We start from the raw sequence: 14,308 nt of genomic DNA, 5'->3' as shown, positions 1-14,308 counted from the left end.
CCTAACAGGAGAAGAAATATATTGCCTCATTACTTCCAGGTGGGGATAGAAGGTCTAGGTTTCCCAGTTGTCTTCCATTGACTCCTGGGGGCTTGTGGAATAGGGAGAGATCCTCATTACTGCTGAGTAGGTGTGGAATCCAGCTCCCCACAAGACCTTGACTGATAGCCCAGGGGTAGAGCCTCGTTATCAGCCAGTGGGGATGAAAATCCTGGCTCCCTGCTGGTGTTCTTTGACACCACTTCTGCAGGATTAAACGGTGCCTTCTGATGGACTGGCAGAATGGAAATCGAGGCTCCATAGTTAAGTTTGGGTAGAGTGGTCAGAGTATTTTTCTGTAATGTTCATTTGGAGTAGGTCAGGTATTATAAAAAGATCAGCCCCGCAGTCTCAAGGAACAGAATGATGCCTCCAGATAAGAACCTAGCCCTAAGCTAACATTTTGACTGTAGCCTTGCAAGTGAAGTCGCTCAGTCGTGTCCGACTCTTTGCGACCCCATGGACTGTAGCCTACCAGGCTCCTCTGTCCATGGGATTTTCCAGGCAATAGTACTGGAGTGGGGTGCCATTTCCTTCTCCAGGGGATCTTCCCGACCCAGGGATTGAACCCAGGTCTCCCGCGTTGTAGACAGACACTTTACTGTCTGAGCCACCAGGGAAGTCAGCCTTGGAAGAGACCCTCCCCCCCTAAAAAAATGTCTGGATTCCTAGGCCACAGAAACTGTCAGACAGTAAATGTGTTTTGTTTTAAGCTGTTTGTGATCATTCAGTATATCCCAGTGAATAACTAATAGACCACCCAGATATTCATAAGCACCTCCCACTCATAAAATAATCTCACCTGTCTCCTCTCTCCCTAGTTGTTTGTTGGGAGGAACCCTCTTTTCCATTTCTTCTGTGTTCCTGGCTTTTCTGTCTAGAAGGTTCTTGTTTAAAGCCACATGTAAAGTGCATGTTGAAAAATATGTTTTTCCTGTGGGATGTACCTGTTTGAGATCCACTTTCTGCTGGTGTGTTTTTGGGAGCCCATTATTTATTTTAGAGGTTAAATAGAAGATTTTATAAATATTATATATGAGTTAAAAAAAAAATCTCTCAAATTTCCAGCTTCCAGTTTAGCTGATTCCAGTTTGTCTCATGGGCAAGTAACCGTAGCCAAAAATTTTAAATAGAAATGTTTTATACTTAAAAACTCTGGTCTTTTTATTTCAGGCTTCTCTGCCTTGCCCATTCCCTGCCTCAGCTCACCCAAGGCCATCTGAAGCAGTGTGTTTCCTGTTGCTCTGGCTTTCATTCCCTCAAGTACAAGAAGCTACTGGGAGCTGTAAATGCCTCCATTAAAAAAGGAGAACAATGTCAGATCAATAACATTTACTTCATACTTTTAGTGGTGCATAACTCTTCACATAACCCTACATGGTAGAATGGTCAAAACCTGCCAAGTCTTTAAATAAAGATGATGGGAAAGAAAAAATCGAAGATAACTCCTAGATTCTGTCTTGAGCAGAAGGTGGTGCCATTTTTTAAGGGAGGGAATAGAGGAACAGCAGTTTACAGGAAGGCTGTAGCCAAAGGGATCTGAGATAGTAAGTTTGATATCTGATGTATTGAGTCAGAAGTTCCTGAAAGACATTAAACTAGATATGCCCACGAGTCCATTTATGAGTATGGACCTTGGGACTGGCTTAGGTTAGGATGTTCTTTGGATTTACTCCCTTTTGTGCAATATGTGGTTTTTGAAGCCAGAAATGTGGGATGAAATCATCCAGGGATGTGCATAATGAAAAGAGATGACAGTATAGGACAGAAGCTTGAGAGATAACAGTAGTTGAGAAATTAATAAAGAAAGGGGAGCATGCAAACGATACTGGGAGCAGAGTGTTGAGAGGTGAGAAAATCAGGAAAACATACATTATTCAATCAAGGAGAAAAGAATGTTTCAAGAAAGAAATCATAATATGTATTATCATACATTCAGTTCAGTTCAGTCGCTCAGTCGTGTCCGACTCCTTGCAACCCCATGAATTGCAGCACGCCAGGCCTCCCTGTCCATCACCAACTCCCGGAGTTCACTCAGACTCATGTCCATCGAGTCAGTGATGACAGCCAGCCATACATTAAAGACTGAAAATTATTCTTTGGATTGAGTGAAAAGTACACATATGATCTTCCTGAAAACAGTTTCTGTGGTGATGGTGGAAACCTATACTAGATGGAGGTATGTGAAGGAATATGTAGAAAAAGAGAAATATGATTTGAAATTAATACAGCTACCCTTCTTCCTTATTTTACAGGTTTTCCATATAGCAACTTTTCTGTTACTTTTCATTGACATATGATTGAGTGCAGAAGGGGGGATTTGTAGTAACTTTTTTTTTGTTATCTTCCCTAGGATGAACCCACTAAATCTCACTCTTCACAGGGCTCTCTGTTTTACTCAGAAGGAATGACTGTATATATCCTGCATCCTCAGAGAGATGCAAAAAATGATATTTGTGTTCTTCTGAGTGACCTTAACTTTTAAATAACTTTGCTGCTTTTCATATTCAATACTCAGGCTGAAATCTGAGCTCTGCTCTCTTTTCTTCTCTTCTAAGTACAAAAGTTTAAAATAACATTATACAGTTTGGGTCAAGGAGTAAATAGTTTGTCTATGGAGTGATAGAAGAGTTGTTTTTTATGAAAAAAAGAATTATATGAACACTTCTGTTTAAAAAACTAAGTGAAAAATATAGACATTAATAAAAACTTGATCACTAATTTTATATTTACAAATAAGTTCTAGTGGAAACAACATTGATTTTATGCAGCTATTTTATCCTTTTCCCTTTTAACTTGAAGTAGCATTAGTCTTACCAAAAATTGCAAAAATAATAGAGAGTTATGTAGGCCTTTCACATAGTTACTCTAAATATTAACATTTTGCTTTAGCATTCTCTTTTCTCTGAAACTCTTTAAAGTCTTGAAGCTGCACATATAATATCCTTTAACCTCTAAAAATTTCAGTTTATTTCCTAAAAATAAGGAAAGTCACACAATCTCAATTATCAAATCAGGAAGTTAACACTAATATAAATCAGTGCTTAAGATATGATACCCATAGCCATGTGTGGCTATTTAAATTTAAATTAAATTAATTAGAAATTTAGTTCCTCAGTCATACTGGTCTGGTCATGTTTCAAGCACTTAGCAGTCGAGTGGCTATTGTATTGGAGAGCATAGGTATAAACCATTTTAATCATTGCATAAAGTTCTATAAGACAGTAATGCTCTAGACATTCAAATTGTGTTGGTGGTTTCAATAGCAGGCTGTGCAGCAGAAGAAAAAGAGTTGTTTCAAGTTTTGTTCACCATTCCACTGTTCTTACTTGCATTTAGTTGTCATGTCTCAGTCTCCTCCACTCTGGGATAATGCCTCAGTCTTTCTTTTTATTTCGGGAAAAATAATTTTTTTTCTAATTTTATCATTTATACCACATTTATTAACTGGAACTCTAAGAAAGGACTTTATTTATTTACTTCTGTTGACATCAACTTATGGATTCTTTCATTCTGTGGTTAAAATCTATTACTATAATTAATTATTTGTTTTTCAAATTATCCAAGAATTGACCAGTGAGAGCCCTTTGGTCTGAATATGTCACCTGATAATGAGATTGTTTTGCAGTATTGGCGACATTTAATTTTAAAAGTCATGTGGATCTGCTGAATATCTTAAAACTATTTAAAATAGCTGAATCATCACTATATACCTAAAAATCAAAAATTATTCATCATATGACTGCCTGTATCTCATCTTTGTATTATCCCATATCTCACGCCTATTACTGAGAACAAGATGTTTTCACTATCATTGCTTCATTACTGTTTAACTTGGACGTTCACTAATTAGTTCCCTCTTCAGTTTTGAAAAGATCTTTCACATAATTAGCATTCAGTTATTTTTATCAATTTTTTCTATCATATTTATTGAAATATAGTTGATATGTGATACTGTATAATTCTAAGGTGTACAGCATAGTGACTTAATATACATTATGAAATTATTACCACAGTAAGTGATAAAATCTGTGCTCTGTCCTTCTCTAGGAATTTAATCTGCTGTCCACATTGGAAATCTTTGCATTACTTGCTACGTGTTTAGCAATCACTATGACTCAATGACTGTGAGTGTTTATAATTCTTCCTTTCCCCAGTAAGAGTCTCATTATGGTTATTCTGTTTCCACATCAACATTGGATAGTGGGTAGGGAGGAAGCAGACAACTTGACTTTTTGTTTATAGATAAATAGACCATATTTCAATAACCTCAGGTATTCAGATGACACCACCCTTATGGCAGAAAGCAAAAAGGAACTAAAGAGCCTCTTGATGAAGGTGAAAGAGGACAGTGAAAAGCTGGCTTAAAACTCAACATTCAAAAAATGAAGATCATGGCATCTGGTCCCATCACTTCATGGCATATAGATGGGGAAACAATGGAAACAATGACAGACTTTATTTTCTTGGGCTCCAAAATCACTGTGGACAGTGACTGCAGCCATGAAATGAAGAGACACTTGCTCCTTGGAAGAAAAGCTATGACCAGCCTAGACAGCATATTAAAAAGCAGAGACATTACTTTGCCTACAAAGATTCATATAGTGTTTCCAGTAGTCATGTATGGATGTGAAAGTTGGACCATCAGGAAGGCTGAGCACCAAAGAATTGATGCCTTCAAACTGCCATGCTGGAGAAGACTTTTGAGAGTCTCTTGGACTGCAAGGAGATCAAATTAGTCAATCCTAAAGGAAATCAACCCTGAATATTCCTTGGAAGGACTGATGCTGAAGCTGAAGCTCCAATATTTGGCCACCTGATGCAAAAAGTCGACTCATTGGAAAAGACCCTAATACTGGGAAAGACTGAAGGCAGGAGAAGGGGGCAACAGAAGATGTTTGGAGGGCATCTGTGACTTGATGGACATGAGTTTGAGCAAATTCTGGGAAATTGTGAAGAACAGGGAAGCCTGGAGTGCTGCAGTCCATAGGGTCGCAAAGAATCAGACAAGATTGTGCAACTGGACAAGAGCAAATAGACCATGGGAAGAAACTTCATTCTCTTCTTCAATAGCAATAGAGCCATAGCTTTTATGTGATTGCCTAGCCTGGACTACGTTTCCAGTCTTCCTTGCAGCAAAGCCATTGTTACATGACAAAGGTTTCACCAACGGAATGTGAGAAAAAGTGATGCAACTTCAGCTTCCCTTGCTTAAAAGAAATTCCCCGACCCTAGGGGTTTTATTTATTTTTTTGTTTGTTTGTTTTTTCCCCTAATTCAGTTTATTTAAACTAAAGTGTGAAAGTGTTAGTCATTCAGTCATGTCTGACTCTTTATGATCCCACGGACTGTAGCCCTCCAGGCTCCTCTGTCCATGGGATTCTCCACACAAGAATACTGAAGTGGGTTGCCATGACCTTCTCCAGGGGATCTTCCTGACACAGGGTTTGAACCCATGTCACTTACGTCTCCTGCATTGACAGGCACGTTCTTTCCTACTAGCACCACCTGGGCCAGAACCAAAACCGAAACGAGTTCATTCATTTCTCATATCCCCTGCTTTTGGCAATCACTTTTCTCTGAAGCTGTGAGGTTATATATAAAAAATAGGTTGACTCTGAGTTTAAGAATGATCATGCGGTATTTGTCTTTGTCTGACTTGTTTCACTTGGCACAATGCCCTCAAGCTCCATCTATGTGGTCACAAATGGTGAGATTTCATTCTTTTTTTATAGCTGAATAATGTTCTTTTATACACACACACATTCACGTACCAGTTTTCATTATCCACCCATCTATGGGCACTGAGGTTGTTTTCATATCTTGTTTATGGTAAATAATGCTGCAATGAACATGGCAGGTTGAGGGGAATGTATCTTTTTGAGCTACTCTTTCTAGTTTCTTCTACCTGGGAGTGGAATTGCTGGATCACATGGTAGTTCATTTTTTAGTTTTTTTGAGGAAACACCATAATATTTTCTGTAGCAGCTGCACCAATTTACATTCCCACCAACAGTGCACAAGAGTTCTCTTTTTTCCACATCCTCATCAACGCTAGTTACCTCTAGTACTTTTTATAATAGCCCCCTAATGAGTATACAGTAATATCTCATTTTTGTTTGGCATTTCCCTGATAAGTTAATGATATAGAGCACTTTTTCATGTACCTGTTGGCTATTTGTATGTCTTCTTTTGGAAAATGTCAGTTCAGATCCACTCATTTTTAACCTTTTTTTCTTATTTTTAAATTATTTTTTTTAATTGAAGTATGGTCGATTTACAACGTTGTGTTAGTTTCAAGTGTACAGGAAAATGATTCATCAGATATGTATATGTATGTGTTCTTTTTCAGATTCTTTCCTATTCTAGGTTGTTCCAAGACATTGAATGTAGTTTCCTGCGCTATACAGTAAGTCCTTGTTTATCTGTTTTGTATATCTGTTAATCCCAAACTCCTAATTTATGCTTCCATTCATCCTGCTTCCCGGTTTACTAGCCATCAGTTTGTTTTCTAGGTCTGTGAGTCTATTTCTGTTTAATAATTAACTTCATTTATATCATTTTTTAGATCCTACATCTAAGTGATATCACATGATATTTGTCTCTCTGTCTGACTTATTCACTTAGTATGATAATCTCTACCATCCGTGTTGCTGCAAATACCATGTTTTCATTCTTAGGCTGAGTAGTATTCTTGTGTGTGTGTTTGTGTGTGTATACCACATCTTTATTCATCTGTCAGTTGACATTTAGGTTGCTTTCATTTTTTTAATTACATTTTTTCGCTATTGAGTTTTATGAGTTCATTGTATTTTGTGGATATTTGTCTTTTACCAGATACATGATTTGTAAATACTTTCTTAGGTTGCCTATCATTTAGTTGATGGTTTCCTTTGCTTTGCAAATAATTTTTTATATAGTTCCACTTATTTTTGCTTTTGTTATTATCATTTAGGAATTTTTGCCTATTAAGTGACTTTACTAATGTCAGGGCTTGTGAAACAAGGCTATCACTGCATTAGAGTTGAAATTGGCAGTTTATTTATGTAACAGAAGTATCTCTCAAAGAGATTCCAGGTCTTTTGGGGGGAAATGTAAGGCTGGGGTTCGGAGCAACTTCCTAAAAATGTCAAAGCTTTATACAGTGTCTAGCTTCTGTTTGAGGAAAAGGCAATGGCAACCCACTCCAGTACCCTTGCCTGGAAGCAGCAGCTTATGTTTGGCACTATAAATGCTCAATAAATATTTGTTGAGTTAATGAGTAATATGTAGAGAAAGGTCTCAGCTCTCTTCTGTTTCTTTAATCTTAAATTCCTTTAGGTCATAACCTAATAACCTAATAAGTGTTTCCTGGATGGGCCATTTTTACACATAACGTTTTGCTGCTTAAGTATAATTATCAACTAAAGCATTACCAAATTGTTTGCTGTGGAAATATGTGTTTTGAAATTTTCAAAAAAGGGTTGGGAATTTCATGTGCAAAAGGCAGGTTGGTTTCCGTTCCTGTATTTTGCTCACAGAGCCTTTTGTATGTTAATGTATACTACAAATCTCTTAGAGGAAGGAGAATCCTCAGCATTTTTGAAGTTTATTTAAGATAAAACCCATTTTTTTTCTCTCAGTTTGTAAGGGACTGTGATATCAAGGAATATACTTTGGGAAATACTTATCTGATATTTAAAATTCTGCTCAACTTTTTTTAGGCTGACTTCTTTAATACTTTGTATCATTTTGCCATTTTAAGTCTACTTGTTATGACTCCACTGAATTTTCTTTCTTGCTAATCTGGACAGCCTCTTTTCAGATAAATATGACTTGTCCTAGGAAGGCCATTGATTTCCCAAAAAGCTGAGACCGTGAATTGTAAATGACCTCAAGATTACCCATCTGAACATTTGTCACACACTCATCAGACAACTTTGATGCGATTTTTCAAAACCATTTAGATTTTTTTGTAAGCCATTCTGTACACCTTGGTAGGAGATATTTCCTATTCTAATAGACAAAGTAGTAGAAATTTTAAACATTCAAGGAATGTTGAGTCAGTCTCTTAAAGGCAGAATTATACACAGTAAGAAAAAAGTCCATAGAAATAGAACCAAGAATAGTCTATATAAATAGTAATGTGAAGAAGAGTGAATTCCTTTTTAGCTGTAACATCACATTTTTTGCATGTTGCACACATTGTTTAGCCGTTTCTAAACACATTTCCATTTACGTCATTTGTAAAAACTGCCTAGCCTCATATTCTGGAAAACTGACAAAGTTGTAATGAACAGATGCAGATTCCATAATTGTAATTGGCTTTTACTCTAAACTAATGTTCTGACTCATGCATCATTAATGATTTCTGTTTGTCTCTATTATTACCTTACAAATTTGAAAGGGTATCTTTCAGAGTGAAAAACTTTCCTTGACTTTTTAAAATCAAGGCTTATTGCTTATGAATTATAGATTTTCCAATCACCTGTATTTAAACCTATAATTTTATTTTGCCATATTCTTTTTTACATTTCTGTTGGTTATTTGACTTCATATAATCTTTTTCATTTCCCAGTTGTATTTCCCAGAGAAGCATGTCAGTTTTAAATGACACCTTTCTTTTTATTACATTTTTCCTACTATTAAAATTTTATTTTTAAACTAGATGTTATAATGTAATATAAATTACATGCTATTTCACAAATTAGACTCTATCTGAAGAACGAATAATTAGTATTAGTAGAACCCCAAAGGGAAATAAAAAGATGTGCTCTCATGAAACTTTTTTTCTGATAAGATTTTGACAATGACGTGGAAAATTTTCACTTGCCAAAGTGGGGCTAATTTAGGTGAATAGCTGAAGGGCTCAAAGGTACCAACTAATCTTGTTCTAAGCATAATAATGTATATTTTCATATAAAATGGAATTAAACCCCCTTATCCTGATCTTTGAACAATTCTTTTGATAGTTTCTGTTACTGAATTTTGTTATATGAAAGGAGAACACAGTATTTATTAATGAAGGAATGATTGTTTTATAATTATTTTTTTCAGTGTTTATAAGTTCTTTTCATTAAAGTACTGAAATATAGAGCAAGTGTTTTGGCATATTGTTGCTTCTTGTAAGGAAGATTTAATAGCTTGTTATGGACTATTAATATGAACAGAAGTCATTTAGAGTTCAGGTATATATTTAGAACTAGCATGTGTGCAAAAAGATACAAAGTGAATCAAGAAATTCTGGAAAAGATTGTTTGAAAAGGAAAAATTGCTGTTTTCTGGCTAGCATTGATGAAATAGATATTTAAATAAAGATATTTAAATGTTTTATTTATTTTGAAGAAATATCTTAAGAGCCTCAAATATAACTTAGAATTGATATAATCAAATCAATGAAAGTATAAAACTCTTTATCTAAAATAGTAAATATAATTTAATTTCAAATGTTATCTAGGAAACTCAAAAAGGTTACAGTTGTTAGTTATTTGAAATGATTACAAATAGAATGTCTGTTTAAGTTTAGTAATAAACTAAACTATTTGTTACTGCTTACTATAAATTTAAAATAAGCATGTACATAAACTAGTTTTCTCCAGTTTTGAAAATGTCTTTATCATACTATTTTACATAAAGAAGAGAAACATCTTCATGTCCCAGATACTTACTGAGCAAATGTTGATAGGAATGCAAGTAAGGATTTTTTTCCATCTAATTTGTTGATTAAAAGGTGTACATAATGGAAGCCCATGCCAAGTAGTTTTGCTGCATGAATTTTGCAGCATATGGTAAACTAAAACCCTGGTGACCTTTTGGTCTTGTTGATCACATGCATGAAGATGATCATCTGTTAATCTCTACTAATCACTGGTACATCCTTGTACAGAAGACAGAGCAGTTTTTATTTGTGCTTCATTTGCTCTTTTGGAAAATGCTTTCACAGGGATTTTTTTAAAATCATTTTATACTCTTAGGATTATAAAATCATGAATATTTTATATCTAAGAAACATTTTAAGCAAGAGAATTAAAATTTTGAACCTGTATATAGCCCCATATTTTCTATGTTTATTTTAAATACCAGTAATAATTTTCTGGAAGTCATGGATATTAGTACCTCTTTTAGGCTTATTAACACACACATGCAGGGGTTCACACACTTTTACATATACAGTATGTGTTGTTTCTTGTTAGAATTGTAAAACAAAAGGAAAGCACCAGCGCTTCTCAAATTTTGATAGGCCTGTGAGTTACCTGGGATCTTGTTATAATCCAGATTCAGATTCTATAGTTCTATGGTGGGGTGTGAGAGTCTGCATTTCTAGCAAGCTCCCAGCTCATAACTAATCTGTTAGTCTGTCTCAGGTTAACAAACCTTTTCTTTTAAGGGCTAGGTAGTAAATATTTTAGACTTTGTAGGGCAAGAAGCAAAGTGAGGATATTTATAGGTGTTTATATAACAAAAGGAAAATGTCCACAAAATTTTTTTGATGAAATTTAAAATGTAATAATTATTCAGTACTTTGTGGTATAACTATATAATAGAACACTATTCAGCAATAAAAAGGAATGATCTACTGATAGACACAACAGGAGTGGATCTCAAAAATATTCTGCTTAGTGAAAGAGGCCCTACACAAAAGTTACTTACATACTATGTGACTCCACTGATACAAAGTTCTAGAAAATGCACCCTAATCAATGGTAGCAGAAAGCCAAGTTTTTCCTTTATGGAAAGAGAAATAAACCCTGGGTGTAAATTATGAAAAGGGAGAAAAATTCCCCACTAATGAGCTTTCCAAAAAAACAGTTATATTCACAGCATGAGAAAGCCCATCTAGAATAACATCTTTAAGAGGCACAAGAATTCCAGGTCAACAAACTGATGAAGAGAACTGAATGCCATTTCTAAGCAGCTTACATTAGAGCAAGATTGTTGAGAGGATTAATCTGTCCTCTTACTCCACACATATTAAAGTTCTGTCATCCCTCTGATGCAGAGTTGTTCAAGTACGGACTTGACAACAATAAGTAAATTTAAATGGTGACCTGATACACTAATGTTTCTGTAACTATATGTGACTGCAACCGGTTTTGTGAAACTGTGCTTTTAAAAAAGAAACACACACACACTCCAGAGCCAGAACTGAGAGGAGGAGGTACCTGAGGGAATTGTTTGGATGATAGGAATGTTCCGTGTCTTCAGTGTGGTAGTGGTTATGCATTAGTATATATTTTTCAAAACTCATTAAACTTGGGGATTCCAGCCTACATTTTGTGAGGACACTTAAGCAACCCAAGGAGGAGGTCTACATGGTTAGGAACGGAGGCCAGTTCCTAACAGCCAACAGCCAGCAAGTAACTGAGGCTTTCTGCAGAGAGCCAAGTGAGTGAGCCATCTTAGATGCCAACCCTCTTGCCCCACTCTAGCCTTCAGATTACTCTAGACCCAGGCTGACAATTTAATTACAACTTGTAAGAACATTGTAAGAGTTATTTAAGATGGTGGAGTATAAGGATGTGAGCTCATCTTCTCCTGTGAGAACTCCAAAATTACAACTCACTGCTGAAGAACCATTGACAGGAGAAGGTTGGATCCCACCAAAAAAATATACCCATGTCCAAAGGCAAAGGAGAAGCCTCAGCAAGATGATAGGAGGGGGGAAATTGCATTTAGAATCAAACCCCATACACACCAGAGATATTCAGAGGGCTCAAACAAAACCTTGTGTGCACCAGGAGACTCCACAGAGACTGAGCCAGACCTGCCTTTGAGTGTTTGAGTGTCTCCTGTGGAGATACGGGTCAGCAGTGTCCTGCCACAGGGGCAGGGGCTCTGGTGCGGCAGACCTGGGAATGCCATAAGCCCTCTTGGAGAAGTTGCCATTAACCCCACCATAGAGCCACCAGAACTTCCACAGGACTGGGGAAACACACTCTTGGAGGGCATGAACAAAACCTTGTGCACACCAGGACCCAGAAACCCCACAGAGACTGAGCCAGAACTGTGTTTGAATATCTCTTGTGGAGGTACGGGTCAGCAGTGGCCTGCTGCAGGGTCAGGGGTTCTGCGTGCAGGAGACCTGGGTATGTAAGGCCTCTTGGAGGAGGTCGCCATTAACCCCACCATAGAGCCACCGGAACTTACACAGGACTGGGGAAACAGACTCTTGGAGGACACAAACAAAACCAGGTGTGCACCAGGACCCAGGAGAAAGAAGCAGTGACCCTACAAGAGACTGACCCAAACTTGCTCGTGAGTGTCCAGGAGCCTGCGGCAGAAGCGTGGGTCAGTGGTGACCTGGTACAGGGTCAAGGGCGCTGAGTGTGGCAATTTGAAGGAGGTCGCCATTATCTTCATTACCTCCACCATAGTTTGGCCTCAGGTCAAACAACAGGGAGGTAACACAGCCCTGCCCATCAACAGCAAATTGAATTAAAGATTTACTGAGCAAGGCCCTGCCCACCAGAAAAAGATCCAGTTTCCCACTCAGTCTCTCCCATCAGGAAGTTTCCATAAGCCTCTTACCCTTCTCCATCAGAGGGTAGACAGAATGAAAACCATAGTCACAGAAAACTAATCAAACTGATCACATGGACCACAGCCTTGTCTAACTCAATGAAACCATGAGCCATGCCGTATAAAGCCATCCTATACAGATGAGTCATGGTGGAGAGTTCTAACAAAACGTGGTCCACTGGAGAAGGGAATGGCAAACCACTTCAGTATTCTTGCCTTGAGAACCCCATGAATGGTATGAAAAGGCAAAAAGATAGGACACTGAAAGATGAACTCCCCAGGTCGGTAGGTGCCCAATATGCTACTGGAGAACAGTGGAGAAATAACTCCAGAAAGGAAGAAGAGATGGAGCCAAAGCAAAAACAATACCCAGTTATGGATGTGACTGGTGATAGAAGCAAAGTCCGATATTGTAAAGAACAATATTGCATAGTAATCTGGAATGTTAGGTCCATGAATCAAGGCAAATTGGAAGTGATCAAACAGGAGGTGGCAAGAGTGAACATTGACATTTTAGGAATCAGTGAACTAAAATGGACTGGAATGGGTGAATTTAACTCAGATGACCATTATATCTACTACTGCAGGCAGGAATCCCTTAGAAGAAATAGAGTAGCCATCATAGTCAACAAAAGAGTCTGAAATGCAGTACCTGGATGCAATCTCAAAAATGACAGAATGATCTCTCTTCATTTCAAAGGCAAACCATTCACTGTCTCAGTAATCCAAGTCTATGCCCCAACCAGTAATGCTGAAGAAGCTGAAGTTGAATGGTTCTATGAAGACCTACAAGACCTTCTAGAACTAAAATAAAAAAAAAAGAAGTCCTTTTCATTGTAGGGGACTGGAATGCAAAAGTAGGAAGTCAAGAGATACCTGGAATAACAGGCAAATTTAGCCTTGGAGTACAGAATGAAGCAGGTCAAAGGCTAACGGAGGTTTGCCAAGAGAACACACCGGTCATAGCAAACAACTCCTCTTCCAACAAGACAAGAGGAGCCTCTACATATGGACATCACTGGATGGTCAACACTGAAATCAGATTGATTATATTCTTTGCAGCCCAAAATGGAGAACCTCTATACAGTCAGCAAAAATAAGACCAGGAGCTGACTGTGGCTCAAATCATGAACTTCTTATTACCATTTCAGACTGAAATTGAAGAAAGTAGGGAAAACCACTAGACCATTCAGGTATGACCTAAATCAAATCCCTTATGATTATAGAGTGAAAATGACAAATAAATTCAAGTGATGAGATCTGATAGACAGAGTCCCTGAAGAATTATGGATGGAAGTTCATGACTGTACAGGAGCCAGTGATTAAGACCATCCCCGAAAAGAAAAAATGCAGAAAGACAAAATGGTTGTCTGAGGAGACCTTACAAATACCTGAGAAAAAAAGAGAAGCAAAAGGCAAAGGAGAAAAGGAAAGTATACCCATTTGAATGCAGAGTTCCAAAGAATAGCAAGGAGAGATAAGAAGCCTTCCTCAATGATCAATGCAAAGAAATAGAAGAAAACAACAGAATGGGAAAGACGAGAGATCTCTTTAAAAAAATTTGAGATACCAAGGGAACATTTCATGCAAAGATGGGCACAATAAAGGACAGAAATGGTATGGACCTAAAAGAAGCAGAATAGAAGAGGTGGCAAGAATACGCAGAAGAACTATACAAAAAGGATGTTTATAACCCAGATAACCACGATGGTGTGATCACTAACCTAGAGCCATACATCTTGGAATGTGAAGTCAAGTGGGCCTTAGGAAG

The sequence above is a fragment of the Bos javanicus genome, chromosome 2 (genome assembly GCF_032452875.1).
Source record: "Bos javanicus breed banteng chromosome 2, ARS-OSU_banteng_1.0, whole genome shotgun sequence".
In the NCBI taxonomy this organism is placed as follows: domain Eukaryota; kingdom Metazoa; phylum Chordata; class Mammalia; order Artiodactyla; family Bovidae; genus Bos; species Bos javanicus.
The sequence above is the reverse complement of the archived record's forward strand: the minus strand, read 5'-3'. Positions refer to the sequence as shown.